The sequence below is a fragment of the Pelmatolapia mariae genome, linkage group LG23 (assembly GCF_036321145.2).
Source record: "Pelmatolapia mariae isolate MD_Pm_ZW linkage group LG23, Pm_UMD_F_2, whole genome shotgun sequence".
NCBI classification, from domain to species: domain Eukaryota; kingdom Metazoa; phylum Chordata; class Actinopteri; order Cichliformes; family Cichlidae; genus Pelmatolapia; species Pelmatolapia mariae.
Genome location: NC_086246.1, coordinates 16,708,367 through 16,722,064, shown reverse-complemented (window position 1 = coordinate 16,722,064; position 13,698 = coordinate 16,708,367). Strand labels below are relative to the sequence as shown.

General features: G+C 41.7%; 1 protein-coding gene and 1 long non-coding RNA gene across 10 annotated transcripts in view; one reads left to right on the top strand and one right to left on the bottom strand.

Annotated features, from left to right (window-relative positions):
• mbnl2 (muscleblind-like splicing regulator 2) overlaps positions 1-13,698 on the top strand; it is a 56,167-nt gene that overhangs the window by 16,771 nt on the left and 25,698 nt on the right. The gene's annotated exons all lie outside the window — the stretch shown is intronic.
• LOC134621332 (uncharacterized) lies at positions 1,315-7,388 on the bottom strand. The gene is made up of 3 exons (XR_010092191.1): positions 6,806-7,388; positions 2,021-2,128; positions 1,315-1,546 (listed from the first exon to the last, which is right to left on the bottom strand). It is a non-coding gene; the product is annotated as an uncharacterized LOC134621332 (long non-coding RNA).

Genomic DNA, 13,698 nt, shown 5'->3' with positions numbered 1-13,698 from the left:
AGAAAGCAGACATTGGAACATGAACACTAATGCATCCCAAAGACCTCTTTTTAAGTTTAATGGATCTGTAACTTAACCATAGCTTCCCCCCTCTGAGCTCAGTACATTTGAATTTTTGTGGGAAGCTTCAGTGAACATGAACTTTCTGCCCGTGGCCTCAGTTTGTTTCTCCTCTCTTGTTTTAAAAGATGGGCTCGGCTACATTCCTCAGTGTAATCCTCCCGAACTGGGCCACACCCTGGGCAGAGCAAACATGTGGAGGGGAATGTACGCCGCGCAGCAGGAGTTGGTGTCCCCCCAGGGTCATTCACCCAGACACAATGAGGCACTGACTTGAGCCTAATGTGGGGCTGCAGTGGATGCGGCATGCTTTTGATGAGCCCCTAGGAGACCCCACACTGCTACCGTTCCTTAAACAGGCCTCCTCGTAGGCAGACAAATGCATGCACACGCACTGTCTTGCCAGTGCAAACCATGCCAAATTTCATTTGATCCATGTGATTTCACACCCTCCACAGCCCCAGTCTATCTGAAAACATCTACAAAGGTATAGAAATAAGAGTCAGGGAGAGGGAAGTCTGATCAGATCACTATTTTCCTACTCAGGTCTAGTTAGTCAGTCTGGTCACTCTGTGTGCTGGAAATGTTTAAAAAAAGAACCACAAAAACATTTGTTTATGCATGTGAAAGCATATTACCCACCATTAAACCCCAGTGATAGATCACTGTTATAGTGGGATTTGTAAGGAGTCCTTGAGCAGTGTAGAAAATTGTGTTTTACATCTGGTGATTTTTATTTCTTGAGTCTCGTCACATTTATAGGTCATATGTTGATCATTGAGACTGTGTGTTATAATTTGGTTGATAGTTTACATCCTGTAGAAGTTCAGATGTTGTCTTCTGTGTTAGATTATTATATTACATGGGGATCCATTGATGTTAAACAGTCAGTATTAGTTATCGGCGTTGTTACCTGATATCGGCATAACAACATGACATGTACTGATATCTGTGGCCGATCTCTACTTGTTGTGTTACAAAAGGTTTGTGCTAACTAAGATAGTCTGATCAAGACACTTTTATAATTAGTATTATGAAGGAGCATAGCATAGCAATGGGGATGGATAAACTGGAGCAGCCAAAATGCTTCCATGTCTTTTAAATTTCATGTTATTCTGACATGTTTCATGTTTTTTTAGCTGAAATTAAATTTCAGGTTAAAATTTCGCACTACTGCTGTTGATCAGGAAAGTCAACACATAAGAGTACACGCCGATATTTTAACTGGGCCACCGCTTTGACCCACATTTGTGTTGGTCAGTGTGCTTCAACGTTGTTGTTTGTGTGAGTCTGCCACGATCCCCACATTTTTTTCCTCATTTGTAGCTGAAAAACTCCACAATATTAGCTCCACAGTTCTCGTTTGCTTCTCTGAGAAATCAGAGCTCAATTGCTGGGATACTGTTGGTGCTGTTGGTTCCAAATCTTGTGCTCTAGCAACAGGATTTTTTGGTGAAAATGTTTCCTTTCCATGTGGGCAGCCAACCTAAAAATAAAACAAGGAGCCAAATGAAAATCATCGGACAATATTTCGTGCAATTTTGTGTGGAAATTATGGGTTTTCAGACGTCAGACAGATGAGAATAAGCAGTATTTACTTTTGTTAAAGTAAATGTCAGGAAAAACTGTGTTATTTTATCAAAAATACACCAAGGCGGTTCTGCTTTACATCGCTCCAATCAGTGCTATAATGAGGCCTGATAAACATGTCCAGTATTCAGCACTGTCTGCTTCCCATTCTGCTAATGTGCAGCCTTTGTTATATCACCTAATGGAGTTGTAGTTTTGATCTTGAACTCTATTATGTCTTCTCTTTAAAAAAAGCAAAAAAAGATGTATGGCATTACTGTTGTTTAATGTCAGATTGAATAGTAGGTGTTCTTCATCCAATGAGCTGCCTGCTACATGATGGAAAGACTGAGCACTGAAAATCTGCCCATCTGCTGTACCAGTGTCTCACCTGGTCTCAGTCCACCCACTACCTCTGAGTCATCCTCTTTTTCCATCTCTCTCAGCTGCCCACAGTGCTGATAAAGTACTCCATTTTCTGCATTATTTTTTTTTCTGCCTGTGGAAAAAAAATGGTAACTTAAATCAGTGCTGCAGAATCAATGCTGTCCTCACATTTGATGATTTCAAAGCCAGCTGGACTCAAACTCCCTTACTGCTGCAGTTGTTGCTGTTGTGAGCACCTCTGCAGTAAAGCAGAAGGCAGATCTATGCCAGAGTGAGGCAGGAGGCATGCTGTGCGGTTGACCTTTAGTATCAGCCCCATTAATTATTGATACGTAGTTTCATCATCACTGAGAGACAGACTCAGGGTAGCACATATTTACCTGCTTTATTCACTGGAACCTAACCTTAGATTAAAAATGCGCTGTATATCATGCTTGAAAAAAATTATCTTCAGCCTTCTGTGTTTTTTTCCTCCCTTTGGAAGGGCAAGCGATGCCTAGTGGTAGCCGCAGTATGATCACTGTATTGCCAGTGTACTGAAGCATATGGCATTGGCTGTAGTCCATTTTAAACACTGAAATTAATCGTTTTACTGGGAATGTGTTGACTGCTTCCTCGGGGTTCTGTAATTCTCTGGTGATTAGGAAATGGACAAGCTTACAGAGGCACAGAGTTCAAGATGCTTCCACCCAACCACCCTCAGTTTGTAGGCAGACGCACCTTGGGAGCTGCAAACAGTTAGACAGACAGGCCCAGCTGTCTCCTAGGGGCCAGCCTTTATAATGAGACAAAGATCTCCTTAATTGGCTCCATCTAATGAGGCAACATAAAGGCAATCTTTAGGGGCCCTCTTCTTTTTTTCTTTTCTTTTTTTGGTTTAAATGACTGTTGGGCTGTGTCAGAGGCAGTTGTAAACCAGTCCTACCATGACATCCCAATCCCTTGTGGAGACTTGTCAGTGCTGCGAACTTCAAAAGCCTACATGTCGGTACGTCACTGTAAAAAAGTCGTTTTGCTAATAAAGTAAGCACCAAAAGCTACACTGACAGTGATTGACACTGGGCTTGCATATGAAAAAGAGAAGTGACAATGGAGTGTGCCCTGTGTGAACTCCATTTTAGAAGTGTTCTGACTCATATCCTATTCAGGCTCATTGAGTGGCAGTGACGGACTGTGCAGTAAAAGTGGAATCTGCCATAATTACTTGTTGAAGCCTTCCTATGCTCGCTGCTGCGCTGCAGATACTGATGAGCTAAATGGAGACCCCCATTTTGAGAAATGGCACTTAAAAAGTTGGTGCTTTGTACTGGCACACATAATAAAGAGACAGTCACTTGTCTTATTTTGAGTTAGCATATGGACTGAATTAGGCTGATGAGATCATGCGGGGTTGTGCCTTTGTCTTAAATGGCTGATCGCCCAAACCAGTATGCTGTTGCAGTCAGTGGCACAAGGTTGAGCAGACTATTAATTCAAGGCCAGTCTAGTTTTTTTCTCGAGCATCAAGCTTAATAGGCCAGGCTAAAGCAGCTCTATGTTGGAGTAATTTGATAGAGTCTGTCTAGATGAAAGTCTTGGCGTCAGTGTAAATGGCTCCTGTATTAGTGAATGAAAGGCTTAAACTGAGCCTGTTACGCTCCATGTTTTTAATTGCTGGGCTCTACTACAGTAGCTTTGCATGGTTCACGGTTCATAATCATCCTTATGTATCTTTTACCAGCTCCTTAGTTCAGTCACTGTCTAAACAACCTCCCTTTAAGCCAGCTATTTTCTGATTGGCTGCCCCTCACACACAGATCCTGTCTGAAGCCTGAGCTATTGGCTCACAGGTGTTACCTGTACATATGCAAAGTCATTTTCTGAATCTCCATCATTGTAAAATATGGCAGAATAATAGAAAAAGCACAGTAGGCCCCCTTTATAGCTTTGTAATTAGAAGGAAAGCTAAGAAAACATTGTCATACTCAGCTTATTCAGATCCAGTACTGGTTCTCAAATGATGCTTTGTCGACGTTTCTTTTCTTGGCTTGGCTATGAACTCCCACAGCAACAATAAACTGATGTTTGTTAATAAAGGATGAGCCGTGTTTACTTCCACCTGTGTCCTATTTATGTAGTTTTGGATATCATTCCTAACGGCACTCAAAGCACAAAGTACACACAGAGTGTTAAGTTTGACCTATGGGAATGGTGCAATATCACTACGCAGAATAGGAATGGCAACTTTTGTGTTTCCTTTGATGCACTAAAACATATTTGGCAGCATGCATCCTTCTGTTCTATTTAAAACCCAAGCTAGAGGTATTATTTGTATTTGTATCACTCTCTTGCCTCCTTTCCCCTACCACAGAGGGTGGCCATACCATAAAGGTCAACTTTAGGCCATAGCAGCATTTCTCTTCCTGTGGGTGGGTGGTTGTGTGTTTGGGCCAACAAGGAGTTGTGGGGGGGGCTTGAAAAGTTCATGGACGAAAGTGAGATGGCCAATTTCACACCCAGCAGATGCCTGCTCCAGTGACCCACGGCGACAGGTGGGAGACACTAATTGGCAGAGCGCACCCTCGCGGAGTTGGCTCAACCCACGGTGGGTGAGGGAATGAAGGTGGGGACAGAGGAGGGTGAGAGTGAAAGAGTAGTGCTGACAGTGGTGAGCATAAATTGGCACCGCAAATTGTCGAAACACGCGTGGTAGGAAGAGTGTCAGGTTTAACAGCCGCACGGCTCAGGTGCACACCGCCTGTGATTCATGCCCGTTTCCATCTTACCAAAAAAGCACATTTTGCATTTGATAAATAAACAGATGTTGCCGCTCTCTAATCTGGCTCTGTTTGCATTTCCATAGTGCCACTGAATTCAGTTTGCTTTCACTTCCTTTTGGACCTGTTTTCTCCAAGGGAAGCTTTGACTTCCCTTGGAGAAAACAGGAAAAGGGCAAGGTGATGACATAAGTGATCAATGTGTTTGCCTCGTTCGGACGATTTTAAGATAAAACACACCCTGCAACTCAAAGGCTGAGTCACTGTACCGTGGTTTATTGATCTTATTTCTTTGACCAAAGGGCAGCTATTACTTTAACCAGGTATGAGCACTTCTTCTACTCTGTCTTCCTCAGTGTTCTCAAACTTATGAGGACTGTTTGTATCATCTCCATATGGGATTAGAGCCTCCACAGCCCACAGGAGAGAGAAGAGGCCTCAGTGGCCTCATCACCAGGGCCAACAAACAACCAAGTGATGTTGCTCTTATTCAATACACCTTTGGTTGTGTATAGAACAAAAACACAAAAACAACTTGCGTTTGAAGACACTTTCAAGCATTAAATTATCACTACATGTACATCTAGATTCCACAGTAGTAAATATATAAAATCAGACTTTTGGAAAGCGTGACACAGATATCCAAGTTAGTTGCTTATATAGCTACGCACAATTTATTTCAACATTCTTGTGTGGGTACTTCTTTTGCACTACAACAGAAATAGTGTACAAGATGTCATAGACTGGAAACTTTGCCCAGTGGAGTGGAAAACAAAATGCTACTGAGCCATAAAAAAGACTAAAAACAATCATTTAGCTGGTTAAAAATCTTAGACTTTACTACATCAAATGAGTGCTCTAGTGCCCAGGATCTAATTTGCTGTTTTAGCAAGGTACTGTATTAACTGAGGCACTTGCAAACATCTGTACAGCTTTCTGAATTCTGTCTGAAAAACAGAATTGACAAGGAGGTATTTTCATTTAAAACAAAGTCAGTGGTGCATAGTGAGTACTTTTTGCCTGCGGTGCAGGCGAGACTTCTGGCAATAGATAATGCTTCCAGTGCCGCTCTAATATGCGGGCCTTTTTGTTTCGCAGCCACTCCCAAGCTATGTTTTCTGCTGGTATCGCCACCCTTTACCATGTGTTCCTTTCATTAAGAGCATCAGTTTTATCATTGACCTAGCCAAAGAAAACTCTGGTTTTACTATTTTCCCTTCTGGTTCTTCTTCTGAAGAATTTTTAAAAAGCAATGGCTTTTACGTGAGCACATACGTGCCCAATGTACATGAGCAATATTGTGTTGTGTTTTTTTACGCATATAGATGGATCTAGAAAGTGTATTAAAATGCTTGCATGAACAGATACTGTTTCTATCTAACTCACTTTTATAATGTCATCTCTTGATTTATCATCGCGCAATGTTTAGGTTAGTCCGAAACACAGAGTGTGGTTTGTCTTGCTTACCATGTATTTATTAAACATAAATAACTTTCCGACATATGGAGAGTTTGATCAAAGATACAAGATTATACTCAATAACTGAATTAGTAGTGTGATTGTAAAATTCATTCTTGAGTAAAAGAAACTGTCTAGTTTCTTTGTAGGTTGAATCATAAACCTGCACTTCGCAACTTTTTTTGTCAGCAACCAAAGCTTTAATCTCCAAACAGGAGAGTAAGCAGCCATCCAGCGTTTCTGCCCCTATCTGCTGAGTGTGTTAGAAAGAGGCTTTGATGAATAGATCTCCTCTCTCCCCTCCATCTCATTATCCTCCTTTATCTGTTTTATGGATTTACACAACTCCTCAACATGTTCTGACATGCGGTCGATAGTGTCAGCAGAGAAAGAAGATGTAGGCTAGCCTTTTTTTTTCACTTTCCCACATTATTTTATTTATCTCATTAGCAGTTGTAGCTGATTTGTGCTATTTTTGCACCACTGTGGAGTAGTTTTGCCTTTGATCGCTAGAGAATGATTGAAATTGTATCTGTCAACAAATGTAAAATTAGGAAATTTAAAAAAGAGCCTACCGGCTTTCTGCTATTTCCTCTTGGGGATGTGGCACAGTTCTTTTCAAACTAGGCCATCAACATCATATAACCTATTTCTATGATGTCTTTCACCGATATGGCTAGTTGAAGTTAGCTGTAGGACTGCCCTCATATCATTGCAGAGCTGACAGGATGAGCATAGGGAAATGACAGCTTGTTGAAAGCAGGTTAATGCCTCCGTCTTCTAGCTGTGACTCACTTATCAACAGACTGAGAGGTGGCAATGTCATAGCTGAGCCTTTCTTTAGGGTATATAGTTTTAGACGTGTATGGGAAAGTGAGACAGCTGCTTCACTTCAAACAAGCTGTATGATTGTGCCCAAGTGTCTATGTCAGCTTCCTCGCCAATCTCCCTCTATGTGTTGCATTGATATTTGTTTACGTTTTTGTGCGTACAGAGTAAATGAGCTCTGCAGGGTGGGTTTCATGTCTCAGCAGGTCACAGATGATCAGATTAACTGAAGCAAGGCTTCAGCCTCCAGCTGGATTAGCAGCGGGGACCGGGGCTTTGCAGGTGTCTCGCAACGGTGCCACTGCAGCCGCACTTTGAACATTGCCTCCTCAAAAGACGGTTACAGTACTCACACTCGTATCCAACATAGTTAGTTACTATAGCCATCAGCTGAATGCTGATAGGCTTCTTTTTTTTCGCTGCTCCACGACTGCACGAAAGCTCCTTTGTTATGATCCTCGATCCATACCCTAGATGGTTAAACTATAGGTTGTTTTCACAGCCTGCAACAAGTATATATATCACAGCTCCTGATAGAAAATTGTTTATACCCTGCAGACTATTTAGGCACAGTAGCGCAGAAAATTAATGAAGACCCTGTGTATTGATTAAGAATATTTTGTTTTTCTTTTCTCTCTCATGAAGTCAGGCACATATTGACTACCGAAACATCTTTAGTGTAGCGTTTATTTGTAATTATAAGTAGGAATTTAGACAAACAACTCCAACATTTTCTTGAACTGCCCGATCTGCAGTGTGTCAGACTGTCTATAACCCTTGACTTCTTCCATTGATTAGTGAATTTCTTTGAAGGCTGAGCATTTTGGCCGTTGTCATCTCATTGTTTGGAAACCAGACGTAATGATCATTGGGACACTGCATACTTGTGTGCTTGCAGCTTGTCAGTCACATGGTAAAGCAAATTTTGCCATATCTTCCTCGTTACCTGCTGGTCATTAGAAATAATGCATTTTAAAGGCACTTTCTTTTTATAGAGTTTTATGGATTTAACTAACTGAAGACTCCCAGTGCATTTCTGTGTCGTGAGATCATGGGCATGTGATTTTTAGCTGATGCACAACGTGCTGCAACTGTTCAGAGATGTTAGCACACAGACTTATAAGGACACAGTGTGATGAAATTTCGATGTGTTCTTTGTTCCTGTTTAGTCCAAACAAGAAAAATGAACACATCCAGTTGCTGAAGACACTTGATCAGCAAGGACAGGCTTTATTACACTCCTCAGATGGAGGTGGGAGTGTTTAGATTTACGGCCTGTGGGAGAAAGAGTCATGATAGCCAGGCATCCCAGGACAAACAAGAAAGGAAGAAACAACACACTTTATATCACCTTAATCCCACTCTCCCACTCTCTGTCCTTCCCCTCCCTCTTCTTGGGTAATCTCAAGCGTGTCAGCAACACTACCACTTGTTCATCTGAGGGATTACAGCTCATGAAACAAAGGCACTTAATTACTGCTGAGGCAACACATGTCTTATGTGTGTCTTAGGCGAAGGTGAAGAAAGCAGACGCTTCTAAAATACCAAGTCTCTGTGCTCTACAGTGGTGTTTTCTTTTCTGTATATGTTATGCTAAATAGAGCTGAGCAGAGTACAATCAGACGTGAAAGGAAGTTTGGAGTTGCCACAGTTTTTAAGTTTAAATGACTAGTTTTCCCCCCGCTTTTCACCATTGATTCCTGTTCTCCATTACCAGGCTAAATGTAAACAAAAAGCCTCTGGCTATCATTTCATAATGGATTTTCAGTGTTTCCTGCTGTCCCGGGGCCTCACAGCTTCAAACAGACCCATTAGCCCAAACAGATCCATTAGAGCCTAAAAACAAAACAAGATCCTTAAGAGGGAGCATTCTGTGGGTTCAAGGATAAAGGGAAGCCCTGTCCATGTGCATCTAGCGCCTCACTACTTTACCGGCTGCTGGGATCACTGGGTCTGCTTTTTTTCCCCAGTCTTCTGAGTACCAGAGTGCCTGTCCTGTTGGTGTCTCATAGCTGGGGGCTTTCACCAAAGTACTTTCCTCTAACTGTTACAGGCTGACCCATAACCAGCTGTTGGGGTCCTTGGAATAAGACACTATTGGAGTAAACTAAGAGAGGAGAGAAAGAAGGACATTATGAACAAGTGCAACTGTTTTTTTTTTTTCATGGATGCCCTAGAAAAAGCAAAATGTGTTGAATGTTGAGGGTTCAAACTAAGCTAAGCTTTCAGTACTGTAAGTGTTGCAAGCCATGAAATGTTCTCATTTGGATATTTATAGCCACAAGTGCAAATACCTGTAAACAAAACACCCAATGAAAGGAAGACCACAAGTCATTTCTCAACAATGTAAATGGCTTAGCATTAAAAGGCTGGATATAAATGGCACACTGCTGAGACAAGGCACTGAAGGAGAGAGAAAAGAAGGAGATATGTGGGAATGCTGAGAGACAAGAGAGAGCGAGTGCCTTTCCACCCCCTTCTTGCTGGTCAGTTGGGTTACAACAGGTTCTTTGGCTATGCTGTAAAAGGATTACACATATCACAGGCTTCACGTCAGAATAATTTGAGTCAGTTTCTCACAGCAGCCCTCCTGCTTTCACGCTGAGAAGGACAATCGGATAAATGTGGGGAAGAAGACATTGTTACAGCTTCTCTGATGGACGTCCTGTCGGAAAAAAGGCAGAAGCTTTTTTTAAAGCAATGTCTGCAGAAGCTGCCTTTGTGAGCATTTTAATGTCGTTTTTGTTGTACATCTGTGGTTCGCCAAAGTCAGCTAGGTATGTTGGACTTTAAACATTATCAGTTAGAGTCCCATCTCTGTGACTTTTCACTTCTAAAGTCTTCAGCCATCATGTAGCCAGTGCCTGGTTTGTGCTGACCATGCATGTGTTTAAGCTCTTTTTCCCATGATTTTCCCCCTCATTGTTTCTTCAGGACTGCAGTCTGCCAATATTGCCAATCACACTGTCATTGATCATGTCACTGAGAGCTACTCTCACATCAGAAAGACATCACGAGGGCTTGGATATGTACCCAGCTTCTCTGTGCCGCTGGCGAAAACTGGGGGGGATTAATGGAGAAATGCATGCACACTCACATCTCAGGACCCTTAAGATTCAACACTACCTAATTGATCAATATTGTTGTTGTTTTTTCTCGGTTTGAAGTGTTGACGTGCGAAAGAAAAGCAATGCTTCATTTCGAGCGTATCAATCTGGGATAAGCACCAGGGCCCTAGTTTACCCATTAAGGCTGATTGGAACCACAGGAGTGTAGCATAAAGGCGGGTTGCCAGACATCTTTGCAGTGGCATTTTCAGCTCTTCTGTCGGCCTATAGGCAGCTCCTCTCTGTCTCCAGCAGTGCTGAGCATAGAGCGCCCATTGAGGGCAAAATGCAAATGTTACAGTGGTGAACGGAGGGGCCCACAAGTGAAGCGCTATTCTGTGGAGGGGGTGGAAGACTGGCCCTCTGTGTCTGTGCCACCCACAGACACACAACAGTCATCACTCTGACCATTCAGCCGGGGCTGATGAAGGAGGCGGGGTGGGGTCGTGGAAGGGGTTTCTGCCACTGATGAAGATGCCAGGGTTATACATGGGCCGTTTGAGCCAGTGTTCCCTGTGAATTTATTTTACACTTCACTAATGTGTGCCACCTCCAGAAGTGGCTGTAGTGTAATTATGGCTTTGTAATTGTAGTAGTAATTATCCTGTGTAAAAAAATAGTAAAAAATAGTTTTAATTTACCTTTTGTTCGATTTGTTTTATTGCTTTAAGTGACAATAGTAGCAAATTAATTTAAGTGTGGCTCTGAATCAGGTGCTTAGCAGCCACAGCTGACTCAGAACATAATTAGACTTTGCTGTGGTGTACCTAAACATTTGTCTTTTCACTGTGGAACTGCATCCAGACATCCAAAGTTGAACCGTGGAAAAAAAAATACAAAAGGACAAAAATCACAACAAAGTAGTTCAGCACTGGCAGTTTAAAATGTGCATCACACGGTCAGAGGATGTTTTCTGTAGGCTTAGCCCTGCCTCTGTGTATCTGTGAGTGTTGCAGTGTGATAGCTCTGTCATGTTTGTGTAGAAGCACTGTTGTACCCTCCTCAGCACTTTGTCACTGTGTAAAAAGGTTTTTGTGTGTGTGTATGTGTGTGTTTTGTGTTCTCATACCAGCGTGTTTGCTGCAGTAAATGTTTGCCGTGTGTTTTTCTCTCCCACTTTGGCTTTTGCTAAAGGTTTGTCAACTGTGTGGCCGTGACAGATTGGGAGCGTGATCAGCGGATTGCTGAGAAAAATTAGTTATCCTTCTTTTTCAGTGCCATGAATGACAACAAGACAACAGTTTAGGTCTGCAAATAACACACTTTTTTTATTATATATCAGATATATGTTTAAAGTAAGGCACACATTGTTTAGTCACTCGAGACAAACGCCAGACAAAGTCTGAGATCTTCAGACTTATCCTCATTAAGTAAAATGAGAATATGGTGAACGTGGCATAGTAGCAGTTAATATAATACAAAGAAAAAAAGCTTTTAACATTGTTGTTTGATTTCCATGAACAACTGAAGGAGCCGCAGTGGGTGAAGTGAGTGTAATCCTAATCTGTTTATGAAATTAGGTCTCTTTATCCCCTTCCCCCTCGGAACAGCCCTAACGTGGAGCCCATTTGTATGGGCAATAATCGTATATGAAAACTTGGCAAACAGTAAGTGCTGTTTTGTTTTTTTGGCAATGGCTGTGGGGATTTGAAGGACATAACTGCGAGTAATATGCTGTTTTATCAGCTCTCGAACTGAGGCTTTATGTCAGGTGAAAGCAACCACTAATTTATCTTTGATCTCGCCTTCATTGTCGTTTGTTTCTCACTGCGATGCAAATAATTATCCAATCTGAATCAAAGCAGTTATTAGTGTATCCCAAAGCATGGATCACAGCATTCATCCATACAAGGGCAACCCTGCAGCCTGCAATAAGAAATTGCCATGTGAGCGATCCTGGAGAAAGGTATAATTTTGCAGTGTAGCTATGGCTACACACCAGCGGCCGGCGTACGAATCACAGAGGTGCCATGGTGCTTTCAAAGATCCTTTTCATAGACAGCTGCTCAGAGGCAATGCCCACGATGAATGGATTTCTGCTCCGCTCTGAGTGGGTGGCTTAGACAGAAGGCATAGTGCACTTGGCCTGTGCGTGTGTGTGTGTGTGTGTCTTTCTGTGTGGGAGTTTGTGTATTTGCATGTGTCTGCCACCCTCTCAAAGGATGAAGGCTTAAAACCAGATGATGGCACAGCACTGTCATCAGCCACAGCTTTTTAGCACCGTCATCGATGCGTTGGTGAACCAGCTCACTGCTTAAACCATAAGCCATAAACACGCTTCGTTTTTATGTGTGATGCAGCGACGCCTTTCCACAAAGCTTACCTCATCTTATGTGCTTTGAATCATCAAGTGTGGCATTTCAAACTGCAACCTGGACCCTTCATTCATGATCATCATTATCGCACTCCCAAATTGATATGTGTAGCCATCACTAGATCGTAACTGCAATTTGCCTTGCCATATTTTATTTAAGCAAGAATTATTATTATCATGTCTGCGATTAAGCATATGTTAGATTTTCATCCCTATTTGCTGCTGTGTCCAATATCCTGAAATTACCTCCTGGATGAGTATAATGAATATTCTATGTCTTGGGGTGTACGTTTTTATTAACCTTCTCTTTGCTTTGAACTTTTCAGCATTAACTATTATGTCTCCATGTCTAGATTTAGCCTGTAATAGTCTTAGATTCACTGACCTTATATATCTAGTCTGAACACAGCTGAAATTCTTTTAAATGACCTCATTTCTTCTTCTGTGTGAAACCTAATGTTTTACAAGCCGTTTTGATGCTCAGTTAAACATATTTATAGCCCATTCATATTCCGCTTATGATTATCCAAAGAGAAGGTTAAGCTCTTAAAAGACACTCAATAACAGAAAAACAAACTCTGACACTTTGACACATTAAAGGTAAGGCTGTGTTCACACCAGCTTTGGTAATCAATCTAAAAGATTGCAGCCTTTCATGCGTACTCATACACAAAAATCAAGACAAGTTTCATAGGAATAAAAGCCAATGTGCAGTTGTGATGCATCAATATATTGGCTTCATGTAGGTATCACCCAGTATTGGTCCTGTTGGCTGTCAAGTCAGTTTTATTCAAGCTGTGGTCGAAAAATTGTGTGCTGTAGAGCTTGAAGACTTTTAAACAGGTGGGTAAATTATTTTAAGATTAATTTATTACCGTAAAACAAAAAGGTGAATAAATAAGAACAAAAACAAAATTAAAAGACTGTAAAAATATTGTTATCAATATCAGCCAAATTGGTATTTTAGTATCTTGCAGCCTAGAACTTCACAGTCCAAGTAATCCTCACTGCACAGTATTATGAGTGTCTGATGTGGTGTCTTGAGACCCCATTACTCAAACTGGTCTTCATGGATCCCATTTCACATTAGCAATCGGGATTTATTAAGTAAACTTTGACTTCTATTAAAGGTAGCTAACTGCCTAGGGGCCTTAGTCCCCAACACACCCTTACCTTACACACTTATGCCGAAACATGTTTTAACATCTGCTAACCTTTG